This window comes from Ambystoma mexicanum, chromosome 7q (genome assembly GCF_040938575.1).
Source record: "Ambystoma mexicanum isolate Mex_15411 chromosome 7q, UKY_AmexF1_1, whole genome shotgun sequence".
Taxonomy (NCBI): Eukaryota; Metazoa; Chordata; class Amphibia; order Caudata; family Ambystomatidae; genus Ambystoma; species Ambystoma mexicanum.
The window spans coordinates 678552569-678577477 of NC_090941.1; positions in this window are offsets into that span (position 1 = coordinate 678552569).

The window sequence follows — 24909 nt, forward strand, 5'->3', positions numbered from 1 at the left end:
GGTAGGGTCTGTAGTTTGACCGCGTGGTATGCTTTGTATGGTTTGTTGGATGGTAAAGATTTTGTTTTTGAAGTGGTCTGCTAGGTCATTGCATAGTTTCATCGATGGTATTGGCGTGTTGGTGCATCCCGGTTTATTTTTTATTTCATTTATGATTTTGAAGAGTTCTTTTTGGGTGTTTGGTGCTTTGAAGATTCAGTTGTCGTAGTGTCTCCTCTTTGCTTTTTGTATTTCCTTTTTGTCTGAGCAGATATGTTGCACACATTTCAGTTTATTTGCAGTGTTGTTTTTGATCCTCCATTCTAGTTTTAAATTTCGTTTTTTTCTTTTCATGGCACTGAGTACTGCAATTGTTCTTTTACGTGAAGGAGTGAAGGGTTTTGCTTTGGCGATGTCATCTATGGTTGTTACGATCCAGGTGTGGAGTAGGACTACTTTTTTGTCCAGGTCATCTTCTTCCATAACTGTTGCTTGTGGTTTGCTGAGTTCCAGGAGTTCAGTTAGGTTGGAGGTTTTGATGGTTCTCCAGGTTCTTTTCATGGCGATCAGTGGTTTGTCTTGTTGCTTGTTTATTGGAGTGGTCATTGTGATTATGAATGGAATGATGAGGTGGTCGCGCCCGAGTATTTGTATTGGGGGTGTCATGATAATCAGTTCTTTATTGGTGAAGATTGCGTCAAGTGTATGCCCTTCCAAGGGGGTTGCTCCTTTGACTAGTTGTTGTAGATTCATTGCTGCTAGTTGGGCGGTTAAAGATTTTTTGTGTGGTTGTGGTTTCTTCATCGAACCAGATGTTGAATTCTCCGAGGATGATCAGATGATTATGCTTGATGGGTAGGATGGTGATTGCTTCCGTGAAGGCATCTACAAAGGTTGCATCGTAGGTTGGTGGTCTGTATATCAGTATGAATTTCAGGTTTGTTTTGGGGTTTACTGATAAGCAAAGTATTAAAGATTCACATTATTCAATGTTTAGTGGGTCTTCTAGTTTGATAGCCAGGTGTTCCTCGTGGATGATTGACAGTCCCCCCCTTTTGATTTTTCTGTTTGCTTGGATGCATTTGAAGTTTTCAGGTAGGCAGTTGTTGAGGGTGATCTTGTAGTTGTCGTCTAGCCATGTTTCAGTTACAAATAGGATGTTGATACCTCCGTCTGATAGGAGGACATATATTTTGGTTGAGTGTTTGGACATTGACATTGCATTGATGAAATTACAGTGGATTTGTTTGGTGTGGTTTAGTTTGGTGGTTGTTCCTTGTTTTGGTTTGTAGTTGTTCCGTCGTGGTGCTTCTGTATTGATGGGGATTGGATGATGAATTGGATGAAGAACAGCAATGGCTGCTCCTTCATTGAAGCATTACACTAGGTTGATAGCATGGCTGTTCAATCGTGGTGTTTCTCCGCTGATGCCCATTTGTTGAAGATCAGCAATGGCTTCTTCTTCATTGAATCGGTCTGTTAGGTTAATGGTTGGGTTGTTGGTTACCAGGGCTTTGTCGTCTTGTCTGGTATGTTGTGGGGATCAATGGTGCCCTTCTGTCCTTGTGATGCATGGGGTAAGGGGGTTGGGGTCATCCCACTCTCTTATTGCGTGCTCCCATCTTTTTTCTGGTTGTTTGGGGGATTATTTGCTTGTCTCGAGATTTTAGTGCCGTTGAGGTATCGAGGCTCCATGCTTGTCGTGAGGTATGGTGTAAGACATAAGGATGTTTCTCGTACGTAGTTTGTTCTGGTGATAACGGTGTTAGGCGGGGTGTTTCCTGCATTTGAGGCCGCTTCTACTGGGGGCAGTTGGTTTTGTGTATCCGTGTCCATTGTTGCATGATCTTGCTCTCTTTCTCTGCATCCATTTCTGCGTCGGGGCATGTGGTTCTTGGTGCGGAGGTAACAGGGCAAGTGGTCCTCTGTGATGTACTGTGCTAGGACAGTATTGATGTTTTCCTCTAGTCTTGACATGCTTGGATGCTCTCAGGTTCTGTCTGTCCTTCCTGTCAATGGGTCAGGTGTGTTTCCCACAGGTGCACTGTTTGGGGGTTTTGGGGGAGTGTTAGGCGTTCGGCTGTTGGATGGTCTAGGACTCAGTTAAGGAAGGTAACGATGGGTTCTCAGGGGTTTAGGTGTCAGGATAGTGGAGCTTGGTTTCACTGATGTTGGCGGTAGATATTGGCACACTGCGCTTAACACTTCCATTGGGACCTGGGCGGCCAGATAGGGCCGTGTTTCAAACGGTCTCGGGAGGTAGCTCGAATAGCTGGTTTCGAGGCTGCTTCATTACTAGAAGAAGGTCTCGTTTTTAGAACACAGTCATACAACACCCAGATCTGAAACGACTTGACAGCGGGAGAGGCCTAGGCTTCAGATAGTAGTGGTAGAGTATGGGATGTCTAGGTTTAAGGTAGGTATGTTCGTAATCATCGAGATTGACGCACTTTCAAATTCAAAGCACTATCACAGTGTGCACCTTTCTGGATGTGAATCAAGTTAATCTCATGGTCTGTTATCCGGGTACCTAGTGTGCGATGCAGACTAGCCACTACAATGCTATCACAGTATTTAGCAGGCTAGCAGTTACAACACTATCACAGTGTGGAGCAGTCTAGCAATGAAGATACTATCACAATGCAGGGCAAGATAACAATCACAATACTATCACAGTGGGGACCCTTCTAGTACTATCACAGTGTGGAGCAGGCTAGCAATCACAGTGCCATCACTGTGTGGACCCCCCAGATGTGAATCAAGTCAATCTCAACAGATTCCTCAGTGTGCGATGTAAGCTACTAATCACAGACTATGGTAACATTGAGCCGGCTAGCAATTGTAATACTATCATAGTGTGGCCAGGCTAGCGATCACAGTACCATCAAAGTGTGCAGCAGGCTAGCAATCACAATAGTATCACAGTGTGGATCCTTCTAGATGAGAAGTTAGTCTCAGCTGATTCACAAGTGTGCGGCGCAGGCTAGCAGCCACAATACCAATACAGTGTGGACCCTTCTACATATGAATCTAGTTGACCTCAAACCGGTTCACTAGTGTGTGACGCAGGCTAGTAATTACAATAGTATGTCAGTGTAGAGCAGGCTGGTATGTACAATGCTATCATAGTGCAGAGCAGGCTAGCAATCACAGTAATATCACTGTGTGGACCCATCCAGGAGTGAATCATATTGATCTCAACAAGTTGAATGCGAGACTAAACACATACTTGAGAGTCCTGTATAGTGGGAGAGAGGACCATGCCTAACAATGCGATTGAGTACAAGGCTAAACACAGCTAGATTTGAGTACAAGACTAAACACAGCTTGATTACAGAGTCCTGTATAGTGGGAGAGAGGCCCACGCCTAACAATGCAATTGAGTACAAGACTAAACACAGCTAGATTTGAGAGTCCTGTATAGTAGGAGAGAGGCCACAGGAAATGCAGCAAACACCATTACAAATGAAATTGCCACAAGGGTAATCACAGCCAGTACCCCTGCAAGCACAGTAGGTACAAACGCAGCAAGCACAGACACTGCAGGCCATGGTGCCACAATGGAATATGGCTGCAGGAGTTCAGCAAGCACCTGCACCCAAATTAGGGAGTGTGACTGTGGTAGGAGGAAATCCTTTCACAGGTACAGGGATGAATTTATATCACAATAGGACAGCCCACAGAGCGACCTGATGTGTTCTGTACTATCAGTGACACCATACCGCCATGAGCAACCAAAGGTGAAGGTGATGATAGGAGGCAAGACATTTTCATTTCTTGTAGCCACCGGAGCACCTAGTTCCTGTGTTAGTGAAGGGAAATATCCAGTGTCAGGTATTGCAATAAATGTACAGGGATTCTCTTGGGTGATGAGTTTAGTTCCTGTTACAGACAAATGACCAATCTCTATAGGAGAACACAGCATGTCTATGCCATTACCATATTGCAGACAAACGTCAGTTAACATATTGGGGGGTGACTTAATGATGAAACTTAACATAATATATTTGACTGTCGAGGGAATAGTGTGTTCCACTCCAGGGATACATTATATAAATGTGAGAGAGTTTATATTAGCTTTTACAGGCCAGAGAGCATTACGAGGGGTTCCTTTTGACCCCGAGTATTTATGTATGGAGTAACTGTTTTATTATTGTGGTTGCCCAGATTGATAGGTAAACTATTAAGAATACCTGATGAGTTCAGACCAGAAATCCCTATGGATGATGAAGACGGGCAGATTATCCCTTTGGAGTTAGAAGCAGCAGCGGTCAGAGAAGAAAGGGTGGTTCTTCATGGGACAGAGGATGGAGAACAGTGATAGCCCTTAGCAAAGAATACAGGCTGACCTGACAGATTTGACAGATGAGGAGTTATTTAAGGATGAGTACTCACATGATGAATTAGGATTTTGCATAAGTCTCACTTATTGGATAAAAGTAGAGAGTGGAGAAATACCACAGAGAATGGCGCTGGTAAAAAAGACAACGTCATTATTTCAGGAAGATTTAGAGAAAGTTCCAAAGATTTTATGGATAAGTCCATATGATGTAGGTCTATTAAAAGGAGTAGGAGCAGTTAAAATCAAGCTCAAACCAAGTTCACTTTTGACACGTGCAAAGCAATACCCCATGTCCAGAGAGGCGGATGAAGGTATATTCAAGAACATTTCCACTTTGATGAAACAAGGAATATAGCTACCATCCGATTCTGCATGTAACACGGCTGTGTACCCAGTGAGAAAACCGATAGGGGGGTGGGGGGCGTGGAGATTTATTCAGGACATTCACCCTCTAAACAATATAGGCGAAGCTGAGTTTCCTCTAGTTCCTAATCCTGTGACAATATTGTACAACTTCCCATCTAAGGCGAAATATTTTACATTCATAGATTTAAAGAATGCATTCTTTTCAATTTCCCTTCATGAAGACTCACAGGATTTGACTTCCTTATCGTATAGAATGAGCTGCATGAAACATACTAGATTACCCCAGGGGTACTTTCAGTCCCCTTCAATCTTTAATAGAGTCCTCCAGATGGATTTAGGCAATGTTCAGCTAAAAAGTGCAATGGTTCAATATGTGGATGACACTTTGGTGTGCAGGGAGACAAAAGAAAGATGTAAAGAAGATTCCAAGAAGCATATGACTATCCTCTCAGAGAAAGGATATACAGTGGACAAAGAGAAGTTACAATACTGTCAGGAAGAGGTCTAGAATATAGGATAGTTGATTTCTCATGAAGGGAGGAAAGAGATGCCTGAAAGAGCAGATGCACGTATGAAGACCTCACAACCTAAAACAGTGAGGGAAATGCAACAATTTGTAGGCCTATGTAATTATTGCAGGGCCTTGGTTTTTGATTACAGTACTTATATTCAACCAATTTTAAAAAGGCTTAAAGAAGCACATGTGGGTAAAAGTAAAATAATATGGACAGAAGAAATGACTGTAGGATTTGAAGAATTAAATAAGAAGATCAGTATAGCCCTTGTGTTGGGACTTCCAGATTATCATGAAGAATTGTATTTATTTTCTCATTCAAATGGAGTAGTCATGACAGCAGGCCTTACACAAAATATGACATTAGGACATGGACACAAACCATTAGCCTATTATAGTGTGATTTTAAATCCAATTATGAAAGGGAATTATCCTTGTGAGCAGTCTTTAGCTGCTGCTGCTGCTGCATTCGTGATTGAAAAAGCTTCAAGTATAACAATGGGGTGTTTACTGACATTATTTGTTGAGCATGCTTTATTTGCAATTTTTAGAGAAACCCAAAAGTACATTGACCACATAGAGAGCATCAGGATACGAGGTAATAATATTGAATCCTGCGATTAAAATTGTCAGATGCAAGACAGTGAACCCAGCAACATTCATAGCTGAGCCAGCAGGAGTGGATGATTATGTACATTATTGCACAACGTATACTGAGAAAAAGAATGAGAAAATACCCCCAGGATGGGGGAAGTTGTTTTCATTGATGGGTCTTCAAAATTTGATAAAACGACTGCTGAAAGGCATACTGGATCAGCAGAAGAAAAGCTGAACTGAGAGTGTGAATTTGAAGTAGTGACAAGTGCGAGATTGCCTTTGCATTGCTCAGCACAGGCTGCAGAATTAGTGGCGCTTATCGCCGTGCTTCAGAGATTTGAAGATGAGGAAGCGACGGTGTACTCACTCCGCCTATGTGATGTCAACCATACACAAAGGTTTATCATGATGGAAAAGGAGAGGCTTCCTCCGCTCAAAAGGACAGATTTAATTTCTCGCGGAAACAAAGCCGCCCTACTTTTGTCTGTGGCGCCCTCTGTTCCCCTCCTAAATTTTATTCCTGGAAATGCCACCTCTTGCATCTGTCCATACCCTTAGTAAGGGGGGAAAGCAGAGAGAACGCATCAAATTAGGATCCATTGTACACAAAAGGGCAAGCGCTGCAGAGTAACATACTTTTACATACATCTAAAACAATAATGCCATTGAATGTTGTAATACATAATTTTCCAGTGAGGTTGCCATAAGAGAAACAAGATGCAACTGGCTTTGGTTATGTTGGTTGATTGTAAAGCACTTGACACCACTGTCAACGAGCTGAAGGTGGCGAGAAAAATTATATGCCTAGAGACTGCGAGGGGGAAGCACAAATAGTGGCATGTTAGGTGGGTTGTTTTCCCAGCAGTTTACACTCCAATGATGCCCTTTTAAAGCTGTGAGCATGAAGGTCAGGGGGCGGGGGTGAAGTGGGGCCAAGAGAGAGACGGAGATAACTACGTTATTGTATTTGCTTGTAACATTACTTTACAAAACTGCCAAGCTCTCCCAAAGCACAGAGGGAGAAGAAAAAAGTGGGAGAAGAAGTAAGGAGAGGGTGAAACAGAGATAAGGTGACAGAACTATATTAGGTTGTTTGTTTCTTGCACTGTATAGTTCTTTTGCAACTGTAAGGCCACCTCACAGTTCTGAGAACGAAGAAATTTGTTTGGGGGTGCGGGGGTCAGAAGGAACAGTAGTGGAGAGTGCAGCACACCAGAATAAGAACTGGTGAGCCAAAAAGTCTGCACTGGGACTCCACATTCCCAGTGGCTTCTTTACTCATGAACACCCAGACCCGGGAGAACTGGATGAACCTGAAGACACTTCCATGTAAGAGTGGCCTCCAGTATGCAGGTTCTCCCCTGAGAGTACAACCCACTCTACTGCCAGAGCAGCCCATTGGCCTTGTCAGCAACCAATGGAGGGCCTGTGGCTCGAAGGCATTGCTTGCTCTTCAGCACATAGTCTGCATAAGGCAACCACCCATTTCCAACCACTCTCCCTGTGCTTCAGTTACCTACTTATGTTAGCAGGTAGCAATTGGGTATACAATTGTACCAGAGACAGGGGGTGGGGGCTTTGCAGGGTGGTAAAGGCCCCAGGAACACCTTTGATCGGGATGTTAACATGGTTTTGGCAATGTTACCATCCATAAAAGCCCCAATGTTGTGGGGCTATAGCTAGTAGCATGCCAGGACAATAGATGCAGGTACCCTCAGGTAATGCACCCCACCTGTAACTCCCGGCCGGGGTGTGTTCCCTCCGTGCTCTGTTGCTTCCCAGCTAGGTTTGTGCATTATAAAGCTCTTCCATCCGTACATTGGCAGTTCACACAGAAGAAGATGCACACAGTATATCTGGAGGAACAGCACATGTTATTAAAGACTGCAGACTGTGCACTGAATCCCTTTTAGTGGCTCCCATTGTTGGCAGGTACGGTACAGTGAGAGTAGACAAAATGCCCTTCTCTGATCGTCCCTTTCTTTTTGAATACTTTACAGCCCAATGTGCGTACACTACAGGCCCTTTGTTCCTTTCTCAGACAATTAAAAACATTTTTCTTTTGCTAGGAACTAGAATGCCTCACTGTTATGAGCTGCTGCTCTAAAATGAGGGTGCCATCTTTGCCTAGAGGCGATAATACTCCCTCCGGCACTATTAAATACTGCAAATCATGTGGTGAGGCAGAGAATTGAGGCCCTGTCACCAGTTCAGGCACGTTTCCACATTTCGTGCCAGTTCTTGGTGTGCAGTAAGGTATAATACTTTGTGAATAGTTGGATTTCAAGAGTTTATCGAACTCTGTTTTGTAACAATAACTTGCAAAGTACATAAATCACATGGATAACCAACCTGACTACCCATGTCCCGGGAGGATAGCTCAGCAGCAATGTGCTCGCCTTGGAAGAAGGCGACAGGAAGCAACACAGGTTCGATCTCCGGGTCCGCGCTTAGAATTAGAAACCTCTGAGGATTTAAGCGCATTATAAATACACAACTAAGACAAAAAACAATTACGCAACTAAAAAAAACAATTCCTGTAACAGCGCCTCGATGCCCGCGGGCTGTGTGAGCGCTTTGAAAATGCAAAATAAATACATAAATAAATGTTAAAATCCCCATAGAAACATATTAGGCAAAAAGTGATTCATTATCAAAAAAGTGATAAGAACAAACAACACAGAGGAAATATCTGTAAAATTAATATGTCTGTAAAATCAATATGCGTCATTGCTGAAATATCTTGCCGTAGCCCACTTCCCCCACCTGCTTGCCCAGCTCTCTTCAGAATGAGCTCTTTGATATTCATGTAGAGCCTGCTACCTCCGTTTTGATCCCTCATCGCATTGTAAATAACCGTTGTTACTACTGTCAAGTTCAATGGCACTTGTCTCAACAACCTCAGAAAGGAGAAAGCCAGGGGGTGGGGGGCGTGGAGATTTATTCAGGACATTCACCCTCTAAACAATATAGGCAAAGCTGAGTTTCCTCTAGTTCCTAATCCTGTGACAATATTGTACAACTTCCCATCTAAGGCGAAATATTTTACATTCATAGATTTAAAGAATGCATTCTTTTCAATTCCCCTTCATGAAGACTCACAGGATTTGACTTCCTTATCGTATAGAATGAGCTGCATGAAACATACTAGATTACCCCAGGGGTACTTTCAGTCCCCTTCAATCTTTAATAGAGTCCTCCAGATGGATTTAGGCAATGTTCAGCTAAAAGGTGCAATGGTTCAATATGTGGATGACATTTTGGTGTGCAGGGAGACAAAAGAAAGATGTAAAGAAGATTCCAAGAAGCATATGACTATCCTCTCAGAGAAAGGATATACAGTGGACAAAGAGAAGTTACAATACTGTCAGGAAGAGGTCTAGAATATAGGATAGTTGATTTCTCATGAAGGGAGGAAAGAGATGCCTGAAAGAGCAGATGCACGTATGAAGACCTCACAACCTAAAACAGTGAGGGAAATGCAACAATTTGTAGGCCTATGTAATTATTGCAGGGCCTTGGTTTTTGATTACAGTACTTATATTCAACCAATTTTAAAAGGGCTTAAAGAAGCACATGTGGGTAAAAGTAAAATAATATGGACAGAAGAAATGACTGTAGGATTTGAAGAATTAAATAAGAAGATCAGTATAGCCCTTGTGTTGGGAATTCCAGATTATCATGAAGAATTGTATTTATTTTCTCATTCAAATGGAGTAGTCATGACAGCAGGCCTTACACAAAATATGACATTAGGACATGGACACAAACCATTAGCCTATTATAGTGTGATTTTAAATCCAATTATGAAAGGGAATTATCCTTGTGAGCAGTCTTTAGCTGCTGCTGCTGCTGCATTCGTGATTGAAAAAGCTTCAAGTATAACAATGGGGTGTTTACTGACATTATTTGTTGAGCATGCTTTATTTGCAATTTTTAGAGAAACCCAAAAGTACATTGACCACATAGAGAGCATCAGGATACGAGGTAATAATATTGAATCCTGCGATTAAAATTGTCAGATGTAAGACAGTGAACCCAGCAACATTCATAGCTGAGCCAGCAGGAGTGGATGATTATGTACATTATTGCACAACGTATACTGAGAAAAAGAATGAGAAAATACCCCCAGGATGGGGGAAGTTGTTTTCATTGATGGGTCTTAAAAATTTGATAACACGACTGCTGAAAGGCATACTGGATCAGCAGAAGAAAAGCTGAACTGAGAGTGTGAATTTGAAGTAGTGACAAGTGCGAGATTGCCTTTGCATTGCTCAGCACAGGCTGCAGAATTAGTGGCGCTTATCGCCGTGCTTCAGAGATTTGAAGATGAGGAAGCGACGGTGTACTCACTCCGCCTATGTGATGTCAACCATACACAAAGGTTTATCATGATGGAAAAGGAGAGGCTTCCTCCGCTCAAAAGGACAGATTTAATTTCTCGCGGAAACAAAGCCGCCCTACTTTTGTCTGTGGCGCCCTCTGTGCCCCTCCTAAATTTTATTCCTGGAAATGCCACCGCTTGCATCTGTCCATACCCTTAGTTAGGGGGGAAAGCAGAGAGAACGCATCAAATTAGGATCCATTGTACACAAAAGGGCAAGCGCTGCAGAGTAACATACTTTTACATACATCTAAAACAATAATGCCATTGAATGTTGTAATACATAATTTTCCAGTGAGGTTGCCATAAGAGAAACAAGATGCAACTGGCTTTGGTTATGTTGGTTGATTGTAAAGCACTTGACACCACTGTCAACGAGCTGAAGGTGGCGAGAAAAATTATAGGCCTAGAGACTGCGAGGGGGAAGCACAAATAGTGGCATGTTAGGTGGGTTGTTTTCCCAGCAGTTTACACTCCAATGATGCCCTTTTAAAGCTGTGAGCATGAAGGTCAGGGGGCGGGGGTGAAGTGGGGCCAAGAGAGAGACGGAGATAACTACGTTATTGTATTTGCTTGTAACATTACTTTACAAAACTGCCAAGCTCTCCCAAAGCACAGAGGGAGAAGAGAAAAGTGGGAGGAGAAGTAAGGAGAGGGTGAAACAGAGATAAGGTGACAGAACTATATTAGGTTGTTTGTTTCTTGCACTGTATAGTTCTTTTGCAACTGTAAGGCCACCTCACAGTTCTGAGAACGAAGAAATTTGTTTGGGGGTGCGGGGGTCAGAAGGAACAGTAGTGGGGAGTGCAGCACACCAAAATAAGAACTGGTGAGCCAAAAAGTCTGCACTGGGACTCCACATCCCCAGTGGCTTCTTTACTCATGAACACCCAGACCCGGGAGAACTGGATGAACCTGAAGACACTTCCATGTAAGAGTGGCCTCCAGTATGCAGGTTCTCCCCTGAGAGTACAACCCACTCTACTGCCAGAGCAGCCCATTGGCCTTGTCAGCAACCAATGGAGGGCCTGTAGCTCGAAGGCATTGCTTGCTCTTCAGCACATAGTCTGCATAAGGCAACCACCCATTTCCAACCACTCTCCCTGTGGTGCAGTTACCTACTTATGTTAGCAGGTAGCAATTGGGTATACAATTGTACCAGAGACAGGGGGTGGGGGCTTTCCAGGGTGGTAAAGGCCCCAGGAACACCTTTGATCGGGATGTTAACATGGTCTTGGCAATGTTACCATCCATAAAAGCCCCAATGTTGTGGGGCTATAGCTAGTAGCATGCCACGACAATAGATGCAGAGCAGAGGGGTCACAGGGTACTGCTTGAATGAGTTAGGATTAAGGAGGGCTTAAGCGTGTCTGTGTATGTGTGTCTGTGTAGCATTGTGAGGGAGAGCAGACTGGCAACAATCATGACTAGAAAATATGGCGGTGTGTTGCTCAATGAGGAAACAGACTCACAGGACAGGGCATTCTGTTCAAGGAACGGGGCAGCTGGCATGGTTCATAGTGATAATACCGAATACCAAAATCTCGAAAACCAAAATCTCGAAAACAAAAGGCCGAAAAAAAAAATATCGAATTTTTTTTTTATGAAGTTTTTTTTTCGAAATGGGGGGGTTCCCCCCCCCCAACCCCCCCTTTTTTTTTTTTTTTTTTTATTTTAACCATTTTTTTTTACTTACCTGACCCCAAAAACACATATAAATAAATTAATACATAATTCGATATTTTGGTTTCGAGATTTTTGACATTTGGTATTATGTATTCGGCCTTTTGACTGACCACCAGCTGGCATATTGCTAAGGAGCAAGGCCTGGGGTCGTGTGAGGAAATCTGGAGGAAAGAACATGCCGAAAGGGGTGAGCAGTGCAGTGCAGTGTAGGGAATAGGTGTTGGGTGCATGTACAAGCAACACCAAGCAACCAGGTAACCCCAGTGGTGTTACCAGAACGCAGTGAACGTGTGAGCATTACCCTCAGGTAATGCACCCCACCTGTAACTCCCGGCCGGGGTGTGTTCCCTCCGCGCTCTGTTGCTTCCCAGCTAGGTTTGTGCATTATAAAGCTCTTCCATCCGTACATTGGCAGTTCACACAGAAGAAGATGCACACAGTATATCTGGAGGAACAGCACATGTTATTAAAGACTGCAGACTGTGCACTGAATCCCTTTTAGTGGCTCCCATTGTTGGCAGGTAAGGTACAGTGAGAGTAGACAAAATGCCCTTCTCTGATCGTCCCTTTCTTTTTGAATACTTTACAGCCCAATGTGCGTACACTACAGGCCCTTTGTTCCTTTCTCAGACAATTAAAAACATTTTTGTTTTGCTAGGAACTAGAATGCCTCACTGTTATGGGCTGCTGCTCTAAAATGAGGGTGCCATCTGTGCCTAGAGGCGATAATACTCCCTCCGGCACTATTAAATACTGCAAATCATGTGGTGAGGCAGAGAATTGAGGCCCTGTCACCAGTTCAGGCACTTTTCCACATTTCGTGCCAGTTCTTGGTGTGCAGTAAGGTATAATTCTTTGTGAATAGTTGGATTTCAAGAGTTTATCGAACTCTGTTTTGTAACAATAACTTGCAAAGTACATAAATCACATGGATAACCAACCTGACTACCCATGTCCCGGGAGGATAGCTCAGCAGCAATGTGCTCGCCTTGGAACAAGGCGACAGGAAGCAACACAGGTTCGATCTCCGGGTCCGCGCTTAGAATTAGAAACCTCTGAGGATTTAAGCGCATTATAAATACACAACTAAGACAAAAAACAATTACGCAACTAAAAAAAACAATTCCTGTAACAGCGCCTCGATGCCCGCGGGCTGTGTGAGCGCTTTGAAAATGCAAAATAAATACATAAATAAATGTTAAAATCCCCATAGAAACATATTAGGCAAAAAGTGATTCATTCTCAAAAAAGTGATAAGAACAAACAACACAGAGGAAATATCTGTAAAATTAATATGTCTGTAAAATCAATATGCGTCATTGCTGAAATATCTTGCCGTAGCCCACTTCCCCCACCTGCTTGCCCAGCTCTCTTCAGAATGAGCTCTTTGATATTCATGTAGAGCCTGCTACCTCCGTTTTGATCCCTCATCGCATTGTAAATAACCGTTGTTACTACTGTCAAGTTCAATGGCACTTGTCTCAACAACCTCAGAAGGGAGAAAGCCAGGGTCGCCCTTACAGGAACTCACGTCTAGGCATGCAGGTTGCTCACAGATTTCACCGATCACTCTGTGGTGTACACCTGGCCATAGGGGATGAGCCCACTTGATCACTTCTATGTTGTTCTCTTCTGCCACACTATTGCGCTATTGCATTACTGCGTACACACAAGGCAGCTGCTGAGTAAGAGCACACTGAAGCCCATTAAGCTAGTCACGCCGACAAACCACTGACCCCCCTCATCTCACCTAACACCTTTTGTTAACACTCTTGTTCTCTCAGATGCATCCAGAAAAGGCGTGTTCAAGTCATGTTCGGCATATCAATAGCAATTTTTGAATGCAATGTACTTGTCAGATCATTGTGTTTGTTTGAATGTAGGTACTGTTATTTCTAGTTGCACTTTGTGCGCTTACCCTCAAGCCCCTCGCAGTTTTCTTAACAATTTTATTAATATTATTGTTGGCACCTTCATGGAGTGCTATACAATTTTTGCCAACATAAAGAAAGTAAATATAAAGAAGTCTTTCAATGGGCATGTGCTTTTCTATTTACTTCAAAATAAATCTAGAAATATAAAGTCATACATTTTCTTTTTTTATCCGCTTGCACTTAATAGAAACAGTTGTTAATGTTAACGGGTCTTGTACCGCACACTGTTGCCACTTGCGTGGTCTCTTGGTGCTCTGACGGCTCTGCAATGGAAGGGTGCTGGGGGCTTGGTTAGTGGGATTGAGAGGGAGAAGAGCAAGGGAGCATTGTTGTGCTGTTGGCAGCTTCAGTTCAGAGGAACCGGTCACTTAGCGTAGGGGCGTTTTCGTTTGGTAGCCGTCATGTGGTGTTGAGGTATGATTGTGCGAGGTTTAGTTTAATTTTGGGTGTTGTGAAGTGCGTGTGGTTTGTGGTGCGGTAGAGGTATGGTTGTGTTTAGTACAGAGTTTCAAGCTGAGTATGCAGAATGGTGAGTTTTTAGAACACTTAGTTATGAGCAACACATTTCCTTCGTCCAGCGAACCATCTAAGTGCAATACATTTCCTACCCCCAATACTCCATCTAATGTGAAAAAGCTTTAGCCATGAGTACAAAGAATTGATTTTCTTTGGAACTTTGAACGCTGATTGCATGGGAGCAAAATGTTCCATTGACATTCACACCGCTAACTTACGCTTCAACCCCAACCAGGCCCGTTTATTTTTAAGGTTTTGGATAGAGTAGCTAAAACAAATGCTATAAGTGTGAAGGACGGGATTCTCAGATGGTTACCAAGATGCTAGTGCTTCGGCTGTGTCCCCAACCCTCCACACTCCTACTATGCAGGCATTGGAGGCCAAGACCTGGGCACCATCTGCCAGTTGGCTCTTTCATGCCGTCATACATATTTATCAAATCAAAGGTATGGAAGAAAGGGGGCGTGGCTAGGCGCTGACGAGGATGGCCACCTAGATCCCAAGCTCCCGCTTTGGTGGCGTTACATTTTAATGTAACAAATCTTCGTGTATAAGCCTACGCTTATGAAACTGTAAAGAGTGTACCTACTTCGTCCCTGGTTGTCCATGGTGATTTCCCCGGCTGAATTCGGGTGAAGAGGCCCCTTTCAGCGGCTCCATAGGCTAGGCCCCCAGCAGCGCCATCGCGTAGCAACGGTGCCGGAGTTTCCTGTCAGATGCTCGGGTCGTACACGACCGACACGACGGACACGATGGACACAACGCGAGCAGCGTTCTACTATACCATATCACGTTTTGACCACAATACAGGCCTTCTCAACGAATGCAGCCATATGGTGGGTTATTTTCACTTAATTTCGAGCAGACTAAGGGCCTCATTACGAGGTAGGAGGTAGCCATGGTGCTATTAGCACCATGGCTACCCTCTTACCGCATTCCGGGTCCGGGTTCTCGAAATAGGGACTTACCAGGTCATTCCAACCTTGGAGGACCCGGTAAATCCCCATTCTGAGAACCATTCCCCATTCCCATTCGAGCCCCCATAGGGCTCAATGGGAATGGGGATGGAGCTAATAACGGGCCCGCTAATAGCAGGCCCGTTACTACCTCCCTGGCCCCTTAGCGGCTCCCGCTAAGGGACCTCGGAATACGAAGGTAAGGGGTTACCGGCACCGGCATCCTTATAGGTGCCGGTAACCCCTTACCTCCAACCTCGTAATGAGGCCCTATGTGTTTTATGAGCCCTACCATTATTGTATGGTCCAGACAAGCTGTGGCCTCATATTCAGTAATACTAGAAGACTAGTGGCCTGTAACTTGTGGCATCTTAATAAAAAGGTTTTCCATACAACACTGCATATTAATATAGTAGCAAGCAGCTTCTCAAGCTATTTTCCTGTGAACTGATTTATAAAGTACCTCAATCTGCTTAAGCAAGCCCGCAGCATAGGCAAGAAGTCGTTTACCACAGATGGACAAGCCAGGCCACGCCAACTGCATCTCATGTTTTAATCTAATATGGCATCAAAAAAAGGTCAAATTAAAGATTTTCCTTCTTCTCCGTCCAACACCCTTAAAAGGCAGAAAAGTGAGTCACCTACGCCGAAGGAAGAATCACTTGACCCAACCATGCATGTTATCCATACTGAAATTAGGCCCTTGCAACTATTTATGGAAGGCACAAATACCAAATTGCAAATGCTTGACGACAAATGGTGTGCATTTGAAACAAGGATAACAGAAGTTGAAAGAAGAGTTAGCAACTCAGAATATGTTATAAGTAAAGTACACAATTTGGAAAACCACAATAGAAGAAATAACCTGCGCGTTGTGGGTCTTCCTGAATCCTGAAGGTATTGAGGGAGATAGTGCAATTCTATTCCTAAACAACATGCTTACTAAGCTTCTGGACTTACCAACGTCTGCACAACTTAATGTCCAAAGAGCCCACCGTGTGGGTCCAATCAACTCGGCTCACACCTCGAGTATTTCATCCAGAACCCTTATATTTGCATTGCTAGACTACTCACATGTTATGTCTCCCCATCTTCCTCTTGTGCTTCCTCCCTTTTGTTCTTTCCATATGTGCTTGTGTATCCAATTTCTCATGCAAGAAAGCTATCTATTAGGATATTTATATCATTCTACTGTAAATAATGACTATAATGTTACTTCTTGGAATGTTAAAGGACTTCATAACCCGGTGAAGAAATGGAAAATATTATCACACCTAAACAGGACTAAGCCATCTATTGCCTGTATCCAGGAATCACACCTCTCACAAGTAGAAGCTGCTCAGCTCAAGCGTCATTGGGAGGGTCATGTTTTTTCTAGCGCAGCTAATGGGAAAAGAATGGAGTTATTACTTTGATCAACAAGAGTTTCAACTGTAAGGTAATAGGAAATTAATCTGATGACTTTGGTAGGTGGGTTTCAGTTACAATATTAGTTGACTCGATAGAATATACAATTTTAAATGTTTATGGTCCAACCTCGCCTGATCCCTCATTCTGAACGCAACTTAAAAATCACTTATTTCGGTCCAATCCTAATAACCTCATCATATGTGGTGACTGTAATGACATTATGAACCCGTTCTTAGATAGGAAATCCACTGTCCAATTCAAAAACACCAAATCTTATCTGCAGTTTACGAATTGCATCTCAGAGTTAGGCCTAGCTGATGCCTGGCGTATCACACACCCTTCTGATGTAGAATATACCTTATTTTCTAATCCCCACAAGACCCAATCAAGATTAGATTACATATTCATTCCACAATCCTTAACAAGCTGTATCATAGATGCCAAAATTGAAACTATAACACTATCTGACCATGATCCAGTGCACATGCAATTAGCAATTTTACAAGATACATGCAAGTCCAATAGATGTAGATTCAATTCGGCCCTCTTCAAAGATGAATTATTTACACCTTTCATTACCCAACAGCATCACAACTTCTTTCTAGAAAATAAAAGTCAAGACACATCGGTTACTAACAATTGGGACATGTATACAGTGGTTCTCAGGGGATGTATTATATATCCTTTGCTGCGAATAAAAAGAAGAAACTCAAACAAGAATCAGAAAATATTCTTAAACAACTCAAGATCCTAGAGTCTCAATATACATGCACAAACTGTGAAATAACTCTGAATACTATCATGAAACTCAGACTACAATACAATAAGATGGTTATGCAATACTACTGTGCTAATCTCTTAAAATCAAAAGCAAAAATCTATCAATTCGCCAATAGGGCAAGCAAGTCTCTAGCATCATATTTGAAGTTTAAAAGGGAATAAAACAGAATTGCAGTTATTAAGGACAAGTTGGGAAATAGTGTATTTTCAGATGAAGAGATTATTAAGGTCTTCTCTAACTTTTACCAGGAATTATCTACGTCTGAATCTCTGCCTAATAATGCATATAGTTTAAAAAAATCATAATATACCCCATAATTCGTACCCTGAAGTTAACTTACAAACTCGTAATGCCCCTATTTCATCTAGCGAAATCCAAAAAGCAATAAAAGATCTAAAAAAAAAAGTTAAATCTCCAGGTCCTGATAGTTTTTCTGCTGATTTATTTGTGTGCTTTAATAATCTTTTGGTACCCAAACTTAGTGAGCTTTTCTCTCATTTCACTCTAAACAATAAATCGCTAGGTTCTTTTTCCGAAGCCCTGCTCATAGTTTTTCCTAAGCCCAACAAGAATCCCAAAATACCTCAAAGCTATAGAGCTATATCCCTGATTAATACAGGCTGTAAAATGTTTGCTAAAATTTTATCCAATAGACTTCTATCCCTATGACCCGGGTTAATCAAACCAGACCAAGTAGGCTATATCAAAGGCAGACTATCCTCTTAAAATATAAGACTATTTTTGAATATCCTGGATAAGATACATGGCTTCACAGATCCGTATGCTGCAGTTGCTTTAGATGCTGAAAATGCCTTTGATCGGGTTGAATGGAACTAAATGTTTGAGGCTCTAAAGTGGCATGGCTTTCAAACCCCCTTTCTCCATGATTAAAATACTCTATTCAAATCCTAAAACAGCTATCTTTATTAATGGCCAAATGTCCCCATACCTCCCCCTATTTAGGGGCACTCGCCAAGAATACCCCTATATCCCCACTCCTTTTCATATTAGCTCTTGAACCCCCCCTTGAAGGAATTAGACAAAATAAGTACATAAAAGGTATACAGAGTGGTGACACACAGGTTAAATCTGCAGCATATGAAGATGATGTGCTATTATTCCTTAAAGATCCGGACAAGTCCTTGCCACACCTTCTAAACCTCATTCCCCAATTTTCCTTAGCGTCAGGATATAAACTTAACACAGACAAATCAGAAATCCTACCTCTTAATGTACACTGTCCTATACATCATGTTCAGTCCTCGGGCATGACCTGGTGTCCGAATGGCATCAAATATCTTGCCATCCACATCTCTGCCTCTCTCAAAAATATTACCAATTGTAATATGGAATCTATAGTATCTAAAATTAATGAACTTACAAACTCCTGGTCCCCCCTTTTCTTTTCTGTGTGGGGTAGACTCGAATCTATTAAAAGGATGATCTCCCCAATCATTCTATCCTCTCTTTCTATGCTACCAATTCCCCTTCTTTCTTTCTTCCTTTTTTAAATCTATAGATTCCTTTCTGGCAAAATTCCTCGGGGGGGGAAGAGACATAGAATTTCTCTATATAAACTGAAGAAACTGCGGGTCTCTGGGGGTGTTGGTTTTACAGATTTGAAAAAATATCATATGGCTTTTACTCTTAAACAGGTACAGATGTGGTTCTCTTCTGAACTAATGATGTTCCCCACTGGTTATGTCTGGAGATGGCCATGGTCCACCCCTTAGATCTTGCTGATTGCCACCTTATCAAGACGAAAAGCAGATTCATCAAATGTACCACTACTATTCTATCTGCTCAATATTTTAGAAAATATTTGTTTGCAAATACCCTTAAGTCCTCCCAGTATATCTCACCATTCACATGGTTCAACCCATTAATTAAAATTAAAAAAAGTCAATCTTTTGGAAACCATGGCTCTCTCTTGGCATAATAAATCAATTATTTGTACAAGGTATTCCTGTTTCTTTTGATCAATTTGCAACCTACTTTAGTGCTTCGATCTCCGTTTTGCACCAATTAGTATCCATTATTGATGCAATTACGGAAAATTATAATTCCTTGATCAGTACAGATAGTATCTCTAATTCTGTTGGGTTACAATCATTACGAGATTCTAATATCTATGCTTCAATGTTTTATAAATTCTTTGTTGAAAACTCCTGTATGGAAAATATGGAGGATTGCCACATGGCATGGCAGCAAGACTGTGCTCTCCTCTGCAATCCGCTACAATGGCCTAAAGTATGGTATCGCATATCCAAAGTGACCACTTTAGCAAGTCTACTACAAACCCTATATTTCTTCCATCATAGAGTCTTTGTTACTCCCTTGCTACTATTCAAATGTGGCCTTATACAAAATGATAACTGCTGGAGCTGCCTGCAACCTTCAGGATCATTTAAGCATATGGTTCTAGAAGGAACATTTGTTCACTCCTTTTGGCTTAGCATATGGAAGATTCTGAAAGACATCTTCAAATTACAAAATGAATTTCAACCACGGGTTCTTATTTTAGGAAGTGTTTCTCTTAAATATTATATTAATGTAAAAAACTGCTACTTGTTTATTTTTTTCTGTTAATAGCCATCAAAACCCTAACATCTAACTGGAAAAGCCTGGATAAGTTGAATCACAAAATGTGGTGGAACTCAGTTTGTAACATTCATAGATTGAAGAGGTGTAACGCCACAACCCTGTATCTATTATCCCAACATGAACTCAAATGGAAACAGTTCACTGAATTCTTAACTTGTCAAATTCCTGTATGATTGCCTTCTTGCCCCACCAATTTGTTCACTAGGACCCAACTCTCCTTCCCTTTACGTCCACCCTTCCTTGTGTTCATGTGCTGTTATTGTTCTGTTCTTAGTGTATGTCTTGTATCCCCCACCCTTATTCAAAAACTTAAGTTGTTATTTTCATGGTTCTTGCTCTCATACTAGGCCTCTGATTGGCTTGCATCTTCGTTCGAATATATCTTTGTTATTTACGTGCTCATTGTTATATTATGTTTGTTTGTTTGTTTTATTCACTTAGAATGCGCACCAGACCCGGAGGTAGCCGGGCGCAGCAGTAAAGAAAATGCAAAGCTTAAGTTACAGGGTAAGGTCATGGGTTGCATACAGTGTACAGAATACACAAACAGTATATCACAGATGGGCGGCAATTGCAATTTACACACAAAATACAAGCAAAATGAATACAAAATACAATAAAGACAGTATATATACAGGCACTAGATGGACGTTAGCTCATCAGCCAGGTGGGCAGAGTAAGGGGGTCCATAAGATCTCAACAGATGACTGTGGTTGGTTCTGCATTTAGGAAAGGGCTGCTCCTCACTTAGAGAGTTTGGCAGTGAGTTCCATCATTGGGCCACTTGAACCTGGAAGCTGCTATTATAACTCTTTTTGGTGCCATGTATATTTTCAAATTAAGAATATAATCTTTAAACACAAAAAGGCACTGAAGAAAGCTGTGTTTCATTGATTTATCTTTTTGCTTGCCCCATTAACTTGATTTATATCCTGCTAGCCAGCTGAGTATAAGTGGACGTAGCTAGGAAATCAATCTGCCGCTTTATTGCCTCACTATATAGATGCTTAACTTTGTTTCCCTTTCTATTGGCCATTAATGATAACAAATTGTGCATATGCATACACACCACACAGAGCCTTACACAACAGCACACAACGTACTCCGACCGGATAACATACCAAAAAGCTCAGCAAACGGTGTTAACCGAACTGAGGCTGCCATCAGAAACTCACAGTTCCCTTGCTCCGTCTCCAAACTGTGTCCTACGAACGCGCCTTAACCTGCCCCCTCCCCCTTTCTTTCAGTTCTGCCAGAGTGCCAGGGGATCACTATGGAGGTGAGAGTGCGCCGTATACATATCCTTTAACATTAGCATGCACATTAACCAGCGCTTTAAGGTCATACCAATCATATGTAAGGCGCTATATAAATGCCAAGTAACATAACATAACATAACATACAGATAGACAGTTTCTTGGTTCCATGCAAGTATGAAGTCGTGTTTGCGATAATTGCAAAATTAATAATGTGCTTGAAAACCTTTGTGGAACTAAACGTGCAAGACACTGGCATTGAATGAAACTGATTTCTCGATGATATCAGCGAAAGAAGTGGGTGGATCCAGTAGTTTCAAAATATTCGGTTTTACATCTGTCACATAGCAGAGAAACGCAGGAAAAGGATTATTGAAATGTTAACTCAGCCAATAATAGGTGTACATTGTGTGTGGCACATCTTTGTGAAGTTACTAATTTCAGTGACTTTTGGATGGAACTATCACTGCAGAAAGAGGAACGCAATTTAACAATTAATGTTACCTGTTTATATCATTATTAGCTTGTTAATCAGAATCCAGGAAAGATGTAATTTGGGTGACATCGCTAACTCAATGAAGAAGGGATTTCTACACAAATGCATGTCAACAGTGCATGTGTTGCTTTTGGTTAATGTGTAGAACATATAATGGCCTTCTACTGGACTCAGGTGCTTACGTATAGGCTCATGTACGGCCACTGAATAGCTATGAGGGATGGCCAGAGGAGATTTTATTTTACGAGTTGAATTTTGAATGTGTCTTCCTTATGCTTCATGTGTCTACATGATGCTGGGAGCATAGCAAGAAGGGCTTTGGGATTTGTTTCACTAAGTGATTTGCAGTCAATATAGTACAGAGGGTTCCTCCTCCACGTTCCCTGAGAAGGAGGGGCGCAGTCTTCATAGAGCAAGGAGCGCAGCACACAGCGCTGCAGTAAGTGTTCCGCAGTGAGTGCAATACAGAGTGTTGCTTGCTTTTCCTGAGAAGAAGGGATATTGGCTGATGCTGGATTAGTGTCTCCTTAAAGCTTGGGGCATAGCTCGAAGCATCCTGCTAAGTGCTCTGCAGTCTATGCAGGACTGCAGGTGCAATGTGGCTATGAAATAACAAGGCCTGGCTTAAGACTTGAGAAGATTCCGTTCATTTGCACTATTGGCCCCCGCCTGCTTGTTTAGGCAGTGGTATAAGCAGAGGCGTTGCTAGGGGGTGGGGGGGCTAAGGGAGCTATAGTCCCTGGTCTTTTGGTTGTAGCCCCGGATAGAGTCTCAGGAGCTAAAACTAAAAGGCTAGCTAGCCCCCAGTCCCGAAAATCTGACATTGGCATAGCCCCGGGTCTTTTCCAGACCTAGCAACACCCCTGGGTATAAGTGTCCCTTTGTCAATGGCACCCAATTTGGTCAGATCTTGGCCGACTTTACAAATGGTCGCTAATAGCACTAAGTTGAACTTGGAGGGATATAACCTCTGATGAAAGGTGGGAAGCAGTGGGAATTTCCAAGTGCCTTATAACTTATTGATTTTTTAATAATAATACTGCTTTGGAGTCTGGTATTGACAAGCCAAGTGGGGCAACCAGATTAGAAACTAACCAAGTCACATCCAAAGGGGGAGTGTGCGTTGAAGCATAAAAAATAAATACATTCAAGTTACACCTAAACTGAAAGAGACACGCCTTCGTCCGATATGAATTAAGTGCACATTGTACACAGGAGCCTCTTTCATGTATTTCAAATTTTCAAAAAAGAACACATTCACTGGCATCTGACTTATCTTTCCTTTGCCATGTTTAAGCTTGCAACAAGCGGCCAGACAGTCTCCTGGGGAGGAATTAGAATTCAATGATGTGGCAGTTTAGATGCCTTTTCTGATTAATTAGTGACTCATAAATCAAGCACGGCCTTACCGCCATTGCCCTGTTTTGGATTTGACAAACGAAGCCATTTTTCTAATCTCTGTGTTCACCAGCATATTTGTAACTCTGGCTCCTGCCTCACATGGTGCTTAACATACTGTGTCCTCTGGTTAAACTATATGATGTTCTGTACACGTTCCTTCACACAAGGAGTTAATGAAACATTTTTTAAACATTTGTACAAATGTTGAAAATGCCTGATGAAATTTCTTGCTCACCACGCTCCAACACATAATGCACCTTTATCAACAGGAGACAAATTAATATTGTTTACAAATGTACCTAGGAAGACAATCTTTTTCATAGTCGTTTAACTGGTACACCAGAGTAGATTAATGTATCTGATAGACTTGGTACTGTATTACCTGATAGCACTCATGTTTCGGAAGAAAGCGCGTTTGGTTGAAAGACTGAAATCTTCTGGAAGACCATTGTTGATAACTACAAAAGGAAATAATATGGATGTAATTGAATGTACTAATTTGGCTTGTCCTAAGCAACACACCATCAATAAGAAGGGGTCCAGGGGATGGGCGAAGTCGGGCACCAACCTCCAAAATAGAAATAGATGTAAGGAGACAATTGTTAGCAGTGCCTCAAATTTCACTCTGATAACCAATGCTGTTCAGCATTTTGATCAAACAGTGTCTGAAAGCTCAAGTCGTCCTAATAAAAAGAAGAATACATCTAAATAGTTGAAACAGTTACGTAATGGTGATCAGAGGCTAAATACAAATAACATTCAAAAATCTTTGGGAAAACAACAATCATAACATGTGGTAGATATGAATGACTGGTGGTCGTGAGCAAGTGTCACAAAAATGTCTTACTGGTAAAAGATTTGAGAGATGGATCACTAAAAAATGACAGGGCCATCAAATGAAACCAATAGTCTGAAAATCCACACAGAAGTTTGGGATTTGGTTCTAATGATCAATAATGAAATTGACTACACTAACAATTTTAAATTACGTTTCAGTGAAAAAATGATGTTTCGTCAGTCACTAACTTCTAACACAGCATTATTATCTGCTCCTAAGGCTCTTCAAGGAACAAAAATAAAAGCTGGAATATTGGTGACCCTCCCGTTTTAAGTGTGGAGTCAGTATTTTGAAGCAGCAGAGGGTTTATCCTCCTTGTAAATGAGTACTTCAGGTTTCAAACAAGATTCCAAATTTGACAGTCCTTACTACACGTGACATAGGTCTAAGGGAATGTTTGCATCATGATGTTTCTTTTCTTCTGTTAACATACATTTAACAAATTGGGCAATCATCAAGACGATTCTTTTGGAGGTGGATTAATTCCCAATTCATACTAGGAGATGGGCGCTCAGCCAATCAGGTGGCTGGAAGAGCAGGCGAAAAAACACTGTATACCACCCGCTCTTTCCAGCCACGTGAGTTCCTTCCGCAGATGGTGCCATCTTCATTGTGGGAAGGCAACAAGGAGCTTCTTCCTGTTGCCTCCCCATCTCCAAAACAAAACATACTCTTACCCTAGCTCCTCCCTCCCTCCCCACTTATCTGCTGGACCAGAGCGTTGTGCTCCAGTCCTGGCACTCCTCATGCCACAGACGCCACCATAGAAATGGAAAAGGGACTGTGTCCGTTTTCCTATGGCAGCAGCCATATTATTTTCCCATTTCTCTGGAGATTGGCATCGCACAA